The sequence below is a fragment of the Pseudonaja textilis genome, chromosome 1 (assembly GCF_049901715.1).
Source record: "Pseudonaja textilis isolate UNSWEBS1 chromosome 1, rPseTex1.2, whole genome shotgun sequence".
NCBI lineage: Eukaryota > Metazoa > Chordata > Lepidosauria > Squamata > Elapidae > Pseudonaja > Pseudonaja textilis.
Genome location: NC_141990.1, coordinates 274,589,507 through 274,601,548, shown reverse-complemented (window position 1 = coordinate 274,601,548; position 12,042 = coordinate 274,589,507). Strand labels below are relative to the sequence as shown.

Here is a 12,042-nt window from a genome sequence, read left to right as displayed (position 1 = left end):
TACCAAGACAAAAGGAAGAACTAGCAGATCTACTGAAAATCCAGGTCACGAATAAGATCAAGTACTTGGGGATATATTTTACAGCAAGATGCAGTACACTAAAAGAGAATAATTATATCAAAATTAAGCAGCAGATAGCTCTAGATCTGGCGAAATGGGAAAATTTACAACTGTCATTAATAGAAAGAATATCAACAATCAAGATGAATATATTACCCAGAATTTTATATTTGTTCTAAACAATTCCAATTAGGCTTGGAAAAGATTACTTTGAAGATTTAAATAAAATGTGTTAAAATATATATGGCAAGGTAAGAAAGCGAGAATAAAGTTAAAACTTTTGCAAGATGCTAGAATAAGAGGAGGATTTTGTTTGCCTAATTGGGAGTTGTACTACCAAGCTACAAATTTGATGTGGGTTAAGGAATGGATAACATTAAGAAAGACTAGATTGTTGACATTAGAAGGACATGATCTGTTGTTGGGGTGGCATGCTTTTTATGGTATAAAGGAACTAAAACACAGGGGTATTTTAGAAGACATTATATATGGGAGTCTGTGGTTAAACTGGGAGAAGATTAAAAGACAAAGTTATTTGAAAATTCCAGTCTGGTTATCGACTATTGAAGCATTTTCTTATCCTATAATATACAAAAAGGAACAAACAGTTAGATATAGTGAAATATTGAATGAAAAGGGTGAACTTAAATCTATGCAAAAATTAGAGGAACAAGGTATAAAGATGAATAGGTTTTCATATGTGCAAATACATTCAAGGTATGATAAAGATTCTAAAACAGAAGGTTTCTATGATAAACTGACTGACTTAGATAAGATTTTGACAGGTACTGACGAAAAGGTGATTAAAAAATTGTATGGATATTTATTAGAAATTGAACTAGAAGAAGAACAAGTTAAAGAAACTATGATTGCTTGGGGAAAGAATTTTGGATATGGAATTGATCTAGAGAAATGGCAAAAACTGTGGTCTCAAAATTATAAAATGACAATGTCAACAGCATATAAAGAAAATTTGTATAAGATGTTTTACAGGTGGCATTTCCCCCCAATAAGAATAGCAAGAATGTTCAAGAATAAATCTGAAAAATGTTGGAAATGTCATCAGACACCTGGCTCATATTACCATATGTGGTGGACTTGTGCGGATGCTAAAAAATACTGGACTAAAATCCACACGTGGTTGAAAAAATGACAAAAAAGCATATAGATTTGAAACCAGAGATATTTTTATTGGGAATTTTACCTGAAATATATAGTAAAGACTTGAAATACCTGATTGAAAATGTATTAACGGCGGCTAGGATTGTATTTGCTAAAAACTGGAAAAATGAGAAAACACCATCATAAGAGGAAATCATTAAGAAAATATTAGAATGTGCTGAAGTGAGTAGATTGACATTTGAAATTAGAGAACAAGATGATAAACAATTTTATAAAAATTTGGGATCTATTCTATCAATGGTTAGACAATAAAACATAGTAATGAAATATGTAGATTCTTAGAAAATAATAAATATATAAAGATGTATTCTTTTCTTATTGTATCTACAAAATGATTTTAGGATAGATTTGGGGTGATAATATGAACCGTTATAAAACAAATTAAGTAAAATATGATTATTTCGTAAAACATGAATGAATAAAAGTATAGTCGAATGATTGATTAATAATGATATTAATGTATTTAATATTTAATTGAAAGTACGAGAGTATATAAAATGTAATTGTAATTGAAGACTACGAAATGGAAGCACTAAACAATTTGTAAACCAACTGGAACACTGTATGTATATATATGGAAGATGGCTTGATGTTTTTATGTTTTGTTTGCTCATGTTTGTTTTAAAAATCAATAAAAAAATTTTTAAAAAATGGCCTAACATGTTTGGGTAAATGAATGTATTACCTGGCCTCTAAAATCCATCAAAATAAAAAGATGGAGTCAGTGATACAAGGTTAATTAGAATACCTTAAAGAAAGCCACGCAAAAAAGTATTTCTGTCACCATTATAACCAATGAATCCAGGTGCATTAATGGACTTTTGTTTCTGAATCATATAAAACAAGAGGTGAAGCTTACTGAGCTTATTTCAGTGCATGCATGAAAATTGTTTCTAACATACTGTATCATTCTTCTCTCTCAGTTCTCTTGGAATTGTATGATATGTAACAATAGCTTTGTCCACTGCTGCCACATTGCTCTGATACAGTGGCTCTTACCAACACTGTTACATAAAATCATCCTGGATCAACTCATGAACAAGCATGATGCAATATTGTTTTCAGACAACTGTCACAGAATCACATCCCTTGGATTTAGGCATTTATTTTCTTTGGTGGATCCAGCCTTTATATTTGGAATACCCAAGAACCCACCAAATCTTTTTTTTAAAAAAACAAAATAACCACACAGTCATCCTAACTAGAATATTAGTTCATAACTGAGAAAGCTCCACAGAAACTTTCTTTACTGCTAAACTTCTGTTGACCTGCTTAGAATGAAGTCAGTTTAAGTAAGAATGGGGATAAGGCCTATATTTAAAATGTTCTGCCACACCAAGCCCACAATTAGTGAACCCTTTCATTTTAAATGGAGTTGAGTGGAAGATTTTCCATAAGGAATATATTGTAGCAGAATCCTCTCTATTTCAAAGTTCTCAGTGATCTCAGTGAGAATTAGTTCTAAGTAAACACACAGAGTGTCAAATGCCTTATATAGCCTCTTTGCTCAGAACGAATATAGTTCTAAACTGACTGAAACTCAGGCTTTACATTTTCAATGGATGTAAAGTGATGATTATATTTTGTCTGTGAGAACCCATCCAGTGTAGAATAGAATGGAATTCTTTATTGACCAAGTGGACACACAAGGAATTTGTCTTGGTGAAAATGCTCTCAGTATACATGAAAGAAAAGATACATTCGTCAAGAGTCAAGAATCATCAGGTACAACACTTAATAAAAGTCATAGGGTACAATAAGCAATCAAATCATACTAGGAAACAGTCAAAAGAATACAAGCAACAAAGTTACAGTCATACAGTCACAAGTGGGAGGGGAGATAAGGAATGATGAGATATTTTACAAAGTGTTAAACCATGCCATATATCTATCCTGGTTACTGTATAGCTATGGCACGGCTTTGCACTGGCAAAAACATGTAAAAACCAGTATATTAAACAGAGGTGATGATGGTAGCAGAAGAGAGGATTATTTGGTTGTACGTTTATTTGTTTATACAACTATTTGTATGCCATCTATTCTCTCAGGTGACCTCGGAATGCTATGCCTGGCCATATAGGAGAACTGGTTGCCAAGTGCCAAAAATGGGAATGTGGAATGTGAGTGCAGCCATTGGAAGTTCACAACGTGTCATAAGTAGCTTAGTTTCCCATCAAAATTTTAAAGAATTCCTAAGCAACCTGTTGTTAAGTGAGGAGTATGTGTATATGTAAAGAGAAATTTAAACCTATAAACATATTAAGAATATGATTGTTAATTTCAGTTGAGATTGCTAAATATATCTTCACTGTGATTTTGTTTTTTAAAAGTTTACAACAGTTTATCAGGTAATTTATCGTATGTGTGTGTAGGACTGCACGTTTAACAAGTGAAGAGCTCAGATGCATAAAAGAATTCAGGTGCATTTCCATCCTGTGATATCTATCAAATTACAGAGCAGTGGGGCTTAAGTAAAATACAAGTACTAGTTTTCATTTTAAAATGTGCTAAGTTTGTGGGGGGGGGGGGAAACCCAGCATTTTCAAAATAGATAAATGAGCAATCCTAACCCACCATTGTTGATAATTACAGGAAGTTTGCTTCTTCTGCATTTATTTAAAACTGTTCATCTCCCTCCCTACTTACCTTCTTTATATTTACAGTTCTTTATTTTGCTAGTTTGGTGCTAAGTGCTACATAAACATCTTGCTGAGCAAAGAATGAATTTTTGGATAACTCAAAATAGTAAACTGGAGTGCTGTGTGCTTTTCTTTTTTCTTAATTGTCAGTATAAAGAGTTAACTTTTAACAATGAACAATGACACATTAGTATTCTCATGCTGATATTAATTACTCATAGAGTATAATTTTGACAGAGAAGATGGCCAGGATGTAAAACTTTTAAGGAACAGAAAATAGGAATGTTTGCAAAGAAGGAGAGAACCCAGAGAGACAGAGGCACACAGAGAGAGAAACAAAGGGATTAAAAAGGGGGAAATGAAACTGATGTACAAAAATAGCATCAGCAATCAGATGAGCTGTACTACAGTACCATAAACAGAATACTAGATAATGAATATGTTTAGAAGTCCTAAGTTGGGTTGCCAAAAAGAAGCATCAAATTCAAACACCAGAACAAGATATAACAAGTGATACCTGGCTACTGAATAATCACAGTTTATTTCTTAATTTTTTTATTAAAGATTTTCACAAAAGTAAAAGAAAAAAATGAATTAATATAGAGGAAGATTAAAAACAAGAAACAAAAAAGATCCCAAAATGTGAAAAGAAAAGAAACATAAAAAAGTTACTTTCAATCCTATTTACAAGTTACAAACTTATCTCTGTTCTCCTTGAATGTAATTACATTAAAATTCCCTTCTTCTCATGTTCAACCCCTTTTAATTTTAATTTTAGAAGAAACCCTCCTTTAGAAGAAACCCTCCCATACTACCACCTCTTACAATACTAGACAACACCATATCAACAATAGGTTCTACTATATCACATAACCTAAAATGGAAGCCTAACATCAAAAACGTCATCAAAAAAGCACAACGAAGAATGTTCTTTCTGCAGCAACTCAGAATGCTCAAACTGCCCAAGGAGCATACAGTTCTACAGAGGAATCATTGAGTTTATCATCTGCACCTCTATAATGTCTGGTTTGGTTCTGCAACCCAACAGGACAAACACAGACTTCAGAGAGTAATTGGACTGCAGAAAAACCAATTGCTACCAAACTGCCTTTAATCAAGGACCTGTATAATGCACAAGTCAAAAAGAGGGCTGTGAAAATATTTACAGACCCCTCACATCCCGGACATAAACTGTTTCAACTCCTTCCCTCAATAGAGCATTGCACACCAGAACAACTAGACACAAGAACATTTTTTTCCCCAAAAGCCAGCACTCTGCTAAACAAATAATTCCCTCAACCCTGTTCAACTATTACAAAGTCTGCACTACTATTACTGTTAATCTTGTCATAACTCCTTATCACCCATCCCTTCCCACTTGTGACTGTATGACTGTAACTTTGTCGCTTATATACTTATGATTTAGATTGACTGTTTCATAGTATGATTTGATTGCTATTGTACCCTATGACTATCATTAAGTATCGTACCTTCTCGACTCTTGATGAATGTATCTTTTCTTTTATACATACTGAAAGTATTTACACCAAGACAAATTCCTTGTGTGTCCAATCACACTTGGCCAATAAAGTATTCTACATTCTATCTATCAGCAAATCCATCAATCATGCAGTTCATTTTTTCCCCCATTTTCAGCAAAAAGTCCATAGGATTTCCAGTCTTTAATAAAAAGTACTTACAGTCTTATCCCTGGTCAAACAAGTCATTTTGACTGATACCAAGTTCTATTTTACTGTGTTTCTCACAAAATAAGGCCGGGTCTTTTTTTTTTTTTTTTTTGAGCCCCGAAAAAATGGCTAGGCCATCTTCCCAAGTCCCTCCAGCGTGAACCCGAAGGGGCCACGGGAGAGGCTGCCCGAGGCAGTGATAGCACCCACCCGTCTGCAGACAGGGAGGCGAGGTGATGGCAGTGCTGCTTCCCTGGCCGGCAGAGAGAGCCCGAAGCTGCCCATCCTTTCCACCCCTCACCCAGCCCGTCCCCATCCCCTCGCATCTCCAAATGCGCCAGCAGCTCCAAATGCTGCAGCGGAACAGGCATCAGGCAGAGGCACTGACTTGGCAGGGCTCAGTTCAGAGGAGGATGCAGCGCAGGCCGTTGCCTTGCCTCACTGTCCATGGATGGGTGGCCTCTATCACTGCCTTGGGTGGCCTCTCCTGGTGGCCCCTTCAGGTTTGGGCTGGAGGGACTTGGGAAGGAAGCCAAGCTTGGGTCGGCCCGGCTCTTTTGCTTGGCAGGCAGGTGCGCACCTGCGGCTTGCTTTCCTGGCTCTGCCCAGCCCACACGGCTCTGGCGTGGCCCTGACAGGATAAGCAGAGGGTCAAGCAGGGAGGAGCTCGCTGCCTTGGTGAGAGCTCCGCCGCTGGGCAGGAGGGCCTGCCTGTCAGCTGCGCTGGGCACCGCAGGTGAAGCTCTTCGCACTCTGCCTGGCGCCAGGCAGGGATGGCGGTTGGGTGCTTCTCCCAGGGTGGGCCGATGCTGTGCTGCAGCCCCGGGAGATTCGCCTCCCCACGTGGGGTTGGGCTGCCCTCTCAGGCAGGGGAGGCTTTGTCGTACCGGTAGTAGGGTGCTGTCTTTTAAAAAATTGGCTTTGCCTTTTAAGGCAAAGGGAAGGTGGCGACAGGAGCGCCTGAAGCTGAATGTCTCCGCTGGGCTCCGGTTGCAGGGAGGAGCCCTGGCTGGCTGCGCGTGGCTGCGCCAAACACTGCGGCATTGCTCTAAATGCTGCAGCAGCAAGGGAGAAGGGAAAGCAATGGTGGAGGAAGGTCTCCTGATATGAAGTGCCCCACCAATGCCAAAGTCAACGCAGGCAGCACCATATCTGGGTATGCAACAAAAGTACTTCTTAACGGCAAGACCCCCCCATTCCCCCCCCCATTTCATATGTTTAATATAGGCCTTAATTTGGGGGGAGGGACTTAATTTGATTTTATGCCAATAAAACATGCTGGGCCTTCCTATTGGTGGAGGCCGTATTGTTGTAGAAACATGGTAGGATGAAAACCTCATTTGGATTTCTGCCCTTGAGGATTTTGCAATGTTTTATCACAATTTATCAAGCAGTATATTTGAAAGCATTTGCATATAAAAACAACAGTTAACACAAGCCAGTGTATATGAGTTTGCAAATTATGCTAAAGTAATCATATATATGGATTTAAGTTGGCTAAATGACCATATTTCCAAGGTATGTTGTACAAGCTATCAGCTAATGGAGTAGGCTACCACATTAAGAGATATCAGTTCTTCATAATAAATCAGACTGTGAAACCAATAGCATGTAGGTCAGTATTACTCTTAATGTAAAGCTATAGTATAAAATATTTCAAGGCGGAATACACTTCCCTCTCCCTTTCTTTATCTTTGTGTGATCTAGGGAGGAGCTTCTTTAAAATGTTTACTTCTCTTACCTTCTTGTCCCAGGCTTAGATCCCTTTTATGTGATTTTAGCTTTGGTAGCAGCCCTTCCTCTTCCTTGGTAGTTAGCTATCCAAAAAATAGGTAATGTCCACAAATGTCATTTTTCTTAACGTTACAGCTTATATAATTGAGAAATAAAGGCGGAATACACAATTAAATACTCCATGCTGATTACATTAAAAGAAAAAAACCTTACTTTTTTGTGGCAGGAATCATATGGTTTCAACCTTTGATCTTTTTTTATTTACCCCGTCATGTCTTTGATCTAATCTGTTGCATATGTAGGTTTGCTAGAATGCATATTATAATCTTAAATGGGATCTATAAAGTGTATCTTCTCCAAAAGGAAGAAAAGCGGAAATTCACAACTGGGTTTTATCATTCTATTTTAAAGTCAGTAGTAACAAATAAAAGGTTGACTTCTCTAATCTTTATATATTTAATTGTCTGGGATTCTTCTTGGCTTGAGTTATATAATTATTTACACTCTATTTTTTCATCTTAATGGGTCCCATGAACAGCTTACACTTAAACTAAACCATAAAAACAACGTCATGTAAAAAACAAAACAAAAGCAGCATCCTGAAAACATTAAAAAAAAGTACAACAATCTAGTGTCACATTCAATTTAGCCTCAAGAGCAAAGGCATTTTGCAAAACAGCTTTCCGTAACCTATTGTTTTCCAGATGTCTTGGAACTACAATTCCCAACTTGTCAACATCTGAGAATTTTGGAAATGTAGACCCCAAAACATGAATATTCAACGTATGAATCCAGAAACTTTGGAGGGAATTTTACAATATCAATACAAAATGACACAATTGTTTATATTCTGAAACTAAATTAAGTTTATTATAAATATTGGTGACATCAGATTCAGTAATATAATCTGAATTCTTATTGCCATAATCTTTTAATAACTGATTTCATACTTGTCCATAAAATTGTTCAGAATTTACTTCTCTGTAGTGGTAATTTCTCTAATTAAGTCCTACATTTTTGCTTCTTTTACAGTTTCCCGAAAGCTGAGCGAATATTCAGTTTGAAAATTTGTTCTGAAGAAACAATTGTTAAATTGCCCCTTCAACATAAATGTTCAAATCAGACCAGATGTCTTTAAATCAAATCATATCAAAAAGATTCAGATCCGGTTCATGCATTTGGACAGATATTTGTCTATGTAAAAATACCCATTTTCCAAGCTGTTCCCACAGTTTGAAGAAAACCAATTCAATTCAAATATTTGAATCAATTCAAATTTTGAATCAATTTTTTAAAAATCTAAAGGTCCCGGATTTTCCTAATTTTTATTTTTCTGTAATACCCTGGCTTTTCTGTTTAGTAGTCAGATGTTATACTAGATTTAGGATGTAAAGAACCTTCATCGCCTTTCCTACAGTCTAAAATATTTGAGACTCTTTAGCTTGAAAAAAAAAAGCAGGGATATGATTCAGCAGGGATGTGACTGAAACATATGAATTCCTGCCTTATGGAGAAAATGAGCAATTTCTCCTCTCTTTGTCGGGACAGGGTGTCTTCTACTCATACTGACTCCTGGCAATTGTCTGGAATAGTCCCTGCAGTTTTCCCAACAGCATTTTCAGAAGTTGTCTGCTATTATTTTCTTCCTATGGCTGAGGAAAATAACTGAGCCATAATCACCCAGTTGGCTTTGTGCCTAAGGTCAAATGAGAACTCACAAGTCTCTAGCCTGATACCTTAACCACCAAAATGCCTTTATCTCCCTCACTGGTGCTGGATGGTGAGATGTCAAACATGCTCTAGTGAATCCTGCACTGAGCAGGGAGGTGATATCTAATTCACTTTCAACTTGATTCTAGGATTATAACTGATATAGTAGCCTACTACTATAAGTACACTCCCTGGAGTGTCTCTTTTCAGAAAGTTCCACATTTACCAAATCTGATGAGTTGACCCTCTGTTCTTTCTGCAGCTGAAACTGAATCCCTGAATTCTTTCCCTGTTCCCCTTCACTCCTTTATCACTTTCTTTCAAATATTTACATGCTATCTGTCATGCAATGCATCTCCAGGCAGTTTACAGAAACAGAAGACTTTTACATAAATACAATCATATAAAAACAAACTTGTCCACCATCATAGCTGTTAACACTGTATATGAGTGCCTCATAAATACAGTATTTCATCTCTGCAATCATGAGCTCTCAAATGCTTAGGTGGATTAAAAATAATAATAATCATCTCCCCTAAGATTCAGAAGGCCTCACACTTTTAGATTTCCAGAAGACTATGAAGAGCTGGTTTTCCCTAAGTGCTGGGCTAAGATGAGACTGGAGTTCAGTAATTCATTGGGGAGTATGGTCTTTGAGGCACCATGAACTGTAGTTTTGATGTTACTGTTTTTGTTTTCTTTTTATGTTTTATTGTTGCTATTAACTTCTCAGAATTATTGTATATAAGAGGAATGGTCATATAAATATTGAACAGAATGAAACCAAACACTCAACTCCATTCCTGCCTTTCCTCAAACCTCATATTTAGAAGTTCTGAATGGGAGTTTTACTGTGTTCCTTCAAAATGAGTGCAATTTCTCAAATGACCTGACATCAGAATTAAAAGCAAGATTCAAAAATGTGTCCATAGATGTTCTCACCTTCAAGGGATTGAAAGTAGATATTTTAGATCGGCCATTGCAATATGTGGTAAGAGCAAAATACACTGCCTGCACCAGAGTTATACCTTATTGTTTTCCACATTGAACTTATTTTTTATTCAGATGAATGTCAAAATGAGATTAGTTCTTGCTTTATTTCTAATAGTGTGTTCTCCAAACATATTAATAGAGAAAGCCCTATTCCAAATAGCACAGTTACTAAAATCACCTTCATAAATAATATTTTGCAGTTACCTAGAAACAAATAAAATATGTAAAATATTATTTAGACTTTACTACAATTATAATACTGTTTCTCCAACAATACACTCCCCCCAATAGGAAGTCCCAGCATTGTTTTAAAGGCATGAGGTGAAATTAAGCCCCGCCCCCAAAATTTGGGCGTAACCCTGCCATTTCTCACATCACTTGAATGAGGTGAAGAGAAATGGGGGGAAGGGTGGGGGGAAACTTGCCGTTAGGAGTGCCCTGCCGGCATCCTCGGATAGAGCACCCCATGGGCAGACTCACCTCACCACCATGCCACTTCTAATGGCTATTAGGAGCATCCTGTGGGCAGCCATGCCTCACCACCAGCCGCTTCTATCGGCCATTAGGAGCATTCCATGGGCAGACTCGCCTTGCCATCAGGCTGCTTCTAACTGCCAATCATGGCGGAGCGCAGACAGCTCCCTACTCCTGCCAAGCACCTTTGCTGCAGACCTGGATATGATGCTGGCTGCTGGCCAGGTCAACAGGCGGACGGCGGCGGCATGGGTGTTGGCCTCAGAGGCAGCAGGGCACTTTGCATCACGGGACCTTCATCAGCCATCACTTCTGCTTCTTCTGCCGCCATCACTTTCCCTTCTGCCCTCACCATGGCTTATGCTGCATTTGGAGTGCTGCCATTGGGCAAGACAAGGAGTCCCTGCAGGACATCGTGGCATGGTAGATAGTGGAGAAGTGGCCCTTCCAGCAGGTGCAGGAACAGTTCGAGCACATCCAGGAGCCCCAGCACTGCATCGTGTACTGGTCCTTCCCCCACAGTGAGAGAGAGATCTGCATGTATTCTTCCTTCAACAGTGGCGCCGCTGCCAAGGATTCCTCCGCCGGCAGCATTTCAGCTGCTTCCTCAGGCGGGGAAGCAGCCTCCATTGCTTCCACGGTTCCCGCTGGTGGTTGTGCCTCTCTCGCCAGCACCATCTCCAACAACAGCTGGAGAAGTGGGAGGGACCAAGACAGGAGATTTAAAGGAGGAGACACTACTGGGAGGCGGGGAGGGAGGAGAAAGCTGCCTGGCCAGTCTGTATTCTTAGGGAACTGATGGAGGGAATGAGAATAAAGAAAACTTAAAGAGGGGGAAAGGTCCATGGGGAGTTTTTGGGTGGCTGGAGCAAGAGGAGAGCAGCTGACTGTACAGATGAATGAGCCAAGAGAGTCCACTTGAAAAAAGAGGCCGGGAGGGACAGACTCTGACGAAACCATGACCCGAAGCTCTGGGGCAGGAAAAAAAGCGGGGCATGGGGGGGAGAGAAATGATGGCATCACCCTCCCACCACCGCTTCCACCCACCAAAGCCCAAATGACTCACCGACTTGCAGGATGTTGTTGACGCAGCCACCGTCAAACAAAGCAATGCCCTTGTGGAAGGGCAGGCAGTTCTCATTGGCAGTGGGGTCTGTTTTGTTGTTGCTGCTGCCACCAGGAGAGGCATTGTTGATCTCCCTGCTTCTGCTGCTGTTGTTGGAGACGGCACTGGCGAGAGAGGCACCACAACCATCGGGAACCATAGAAGCTACAGAGGCGGCCCCCGCCCCAGGAAGTGGCTGAAATGCTGCCAGTGGAGGAATCCTTGGCAGTGGCAGTGGTATTGAAGGAAGAATACATGCAGATCTCTCTCTTGCTGCGGGGGAAGGACCAGTAGATGATGCGGCACTGCACAGACTCTGGGATGTGCTCGAACCATTCCTCCACCTGCTGGAAGGGCCACTTCTCTGCTACCCACTGCACAGTGATGTCCAGCAGGATTCTGAGTCTTACCCAATGGAAACACTCCGCACCCGGCATAAGCCATGGCGAAGGCAGAA

General features: G+C 39.3%; 1 long non-coding RNA gene across 2 annotated transcripts in view; it reads right to left on the bottom strand.

Moving 5' to 3' along the window:
- Positions 1-7,508, bottom strand: part of LOC148128217 (uncharacterized) — a 30,884-nt gene extending 23,376 nt beyond the window's left edge. The window contains exon 1 of one of the 2 annotated variants that reach the window (XR_015741051.1): positions 7,311-7,508. This is a non-coding gene — a long non-coding RNA (uncharacterized LOC148128217). The remainder of the gene's footprint in view (positions 1-7,310) is intronic. The other variant, XR_015741050.1, reaches the window with a different exon arrangement.
- Positions 7,509-12,042: the final 4,534 nt, after the last annotated feature.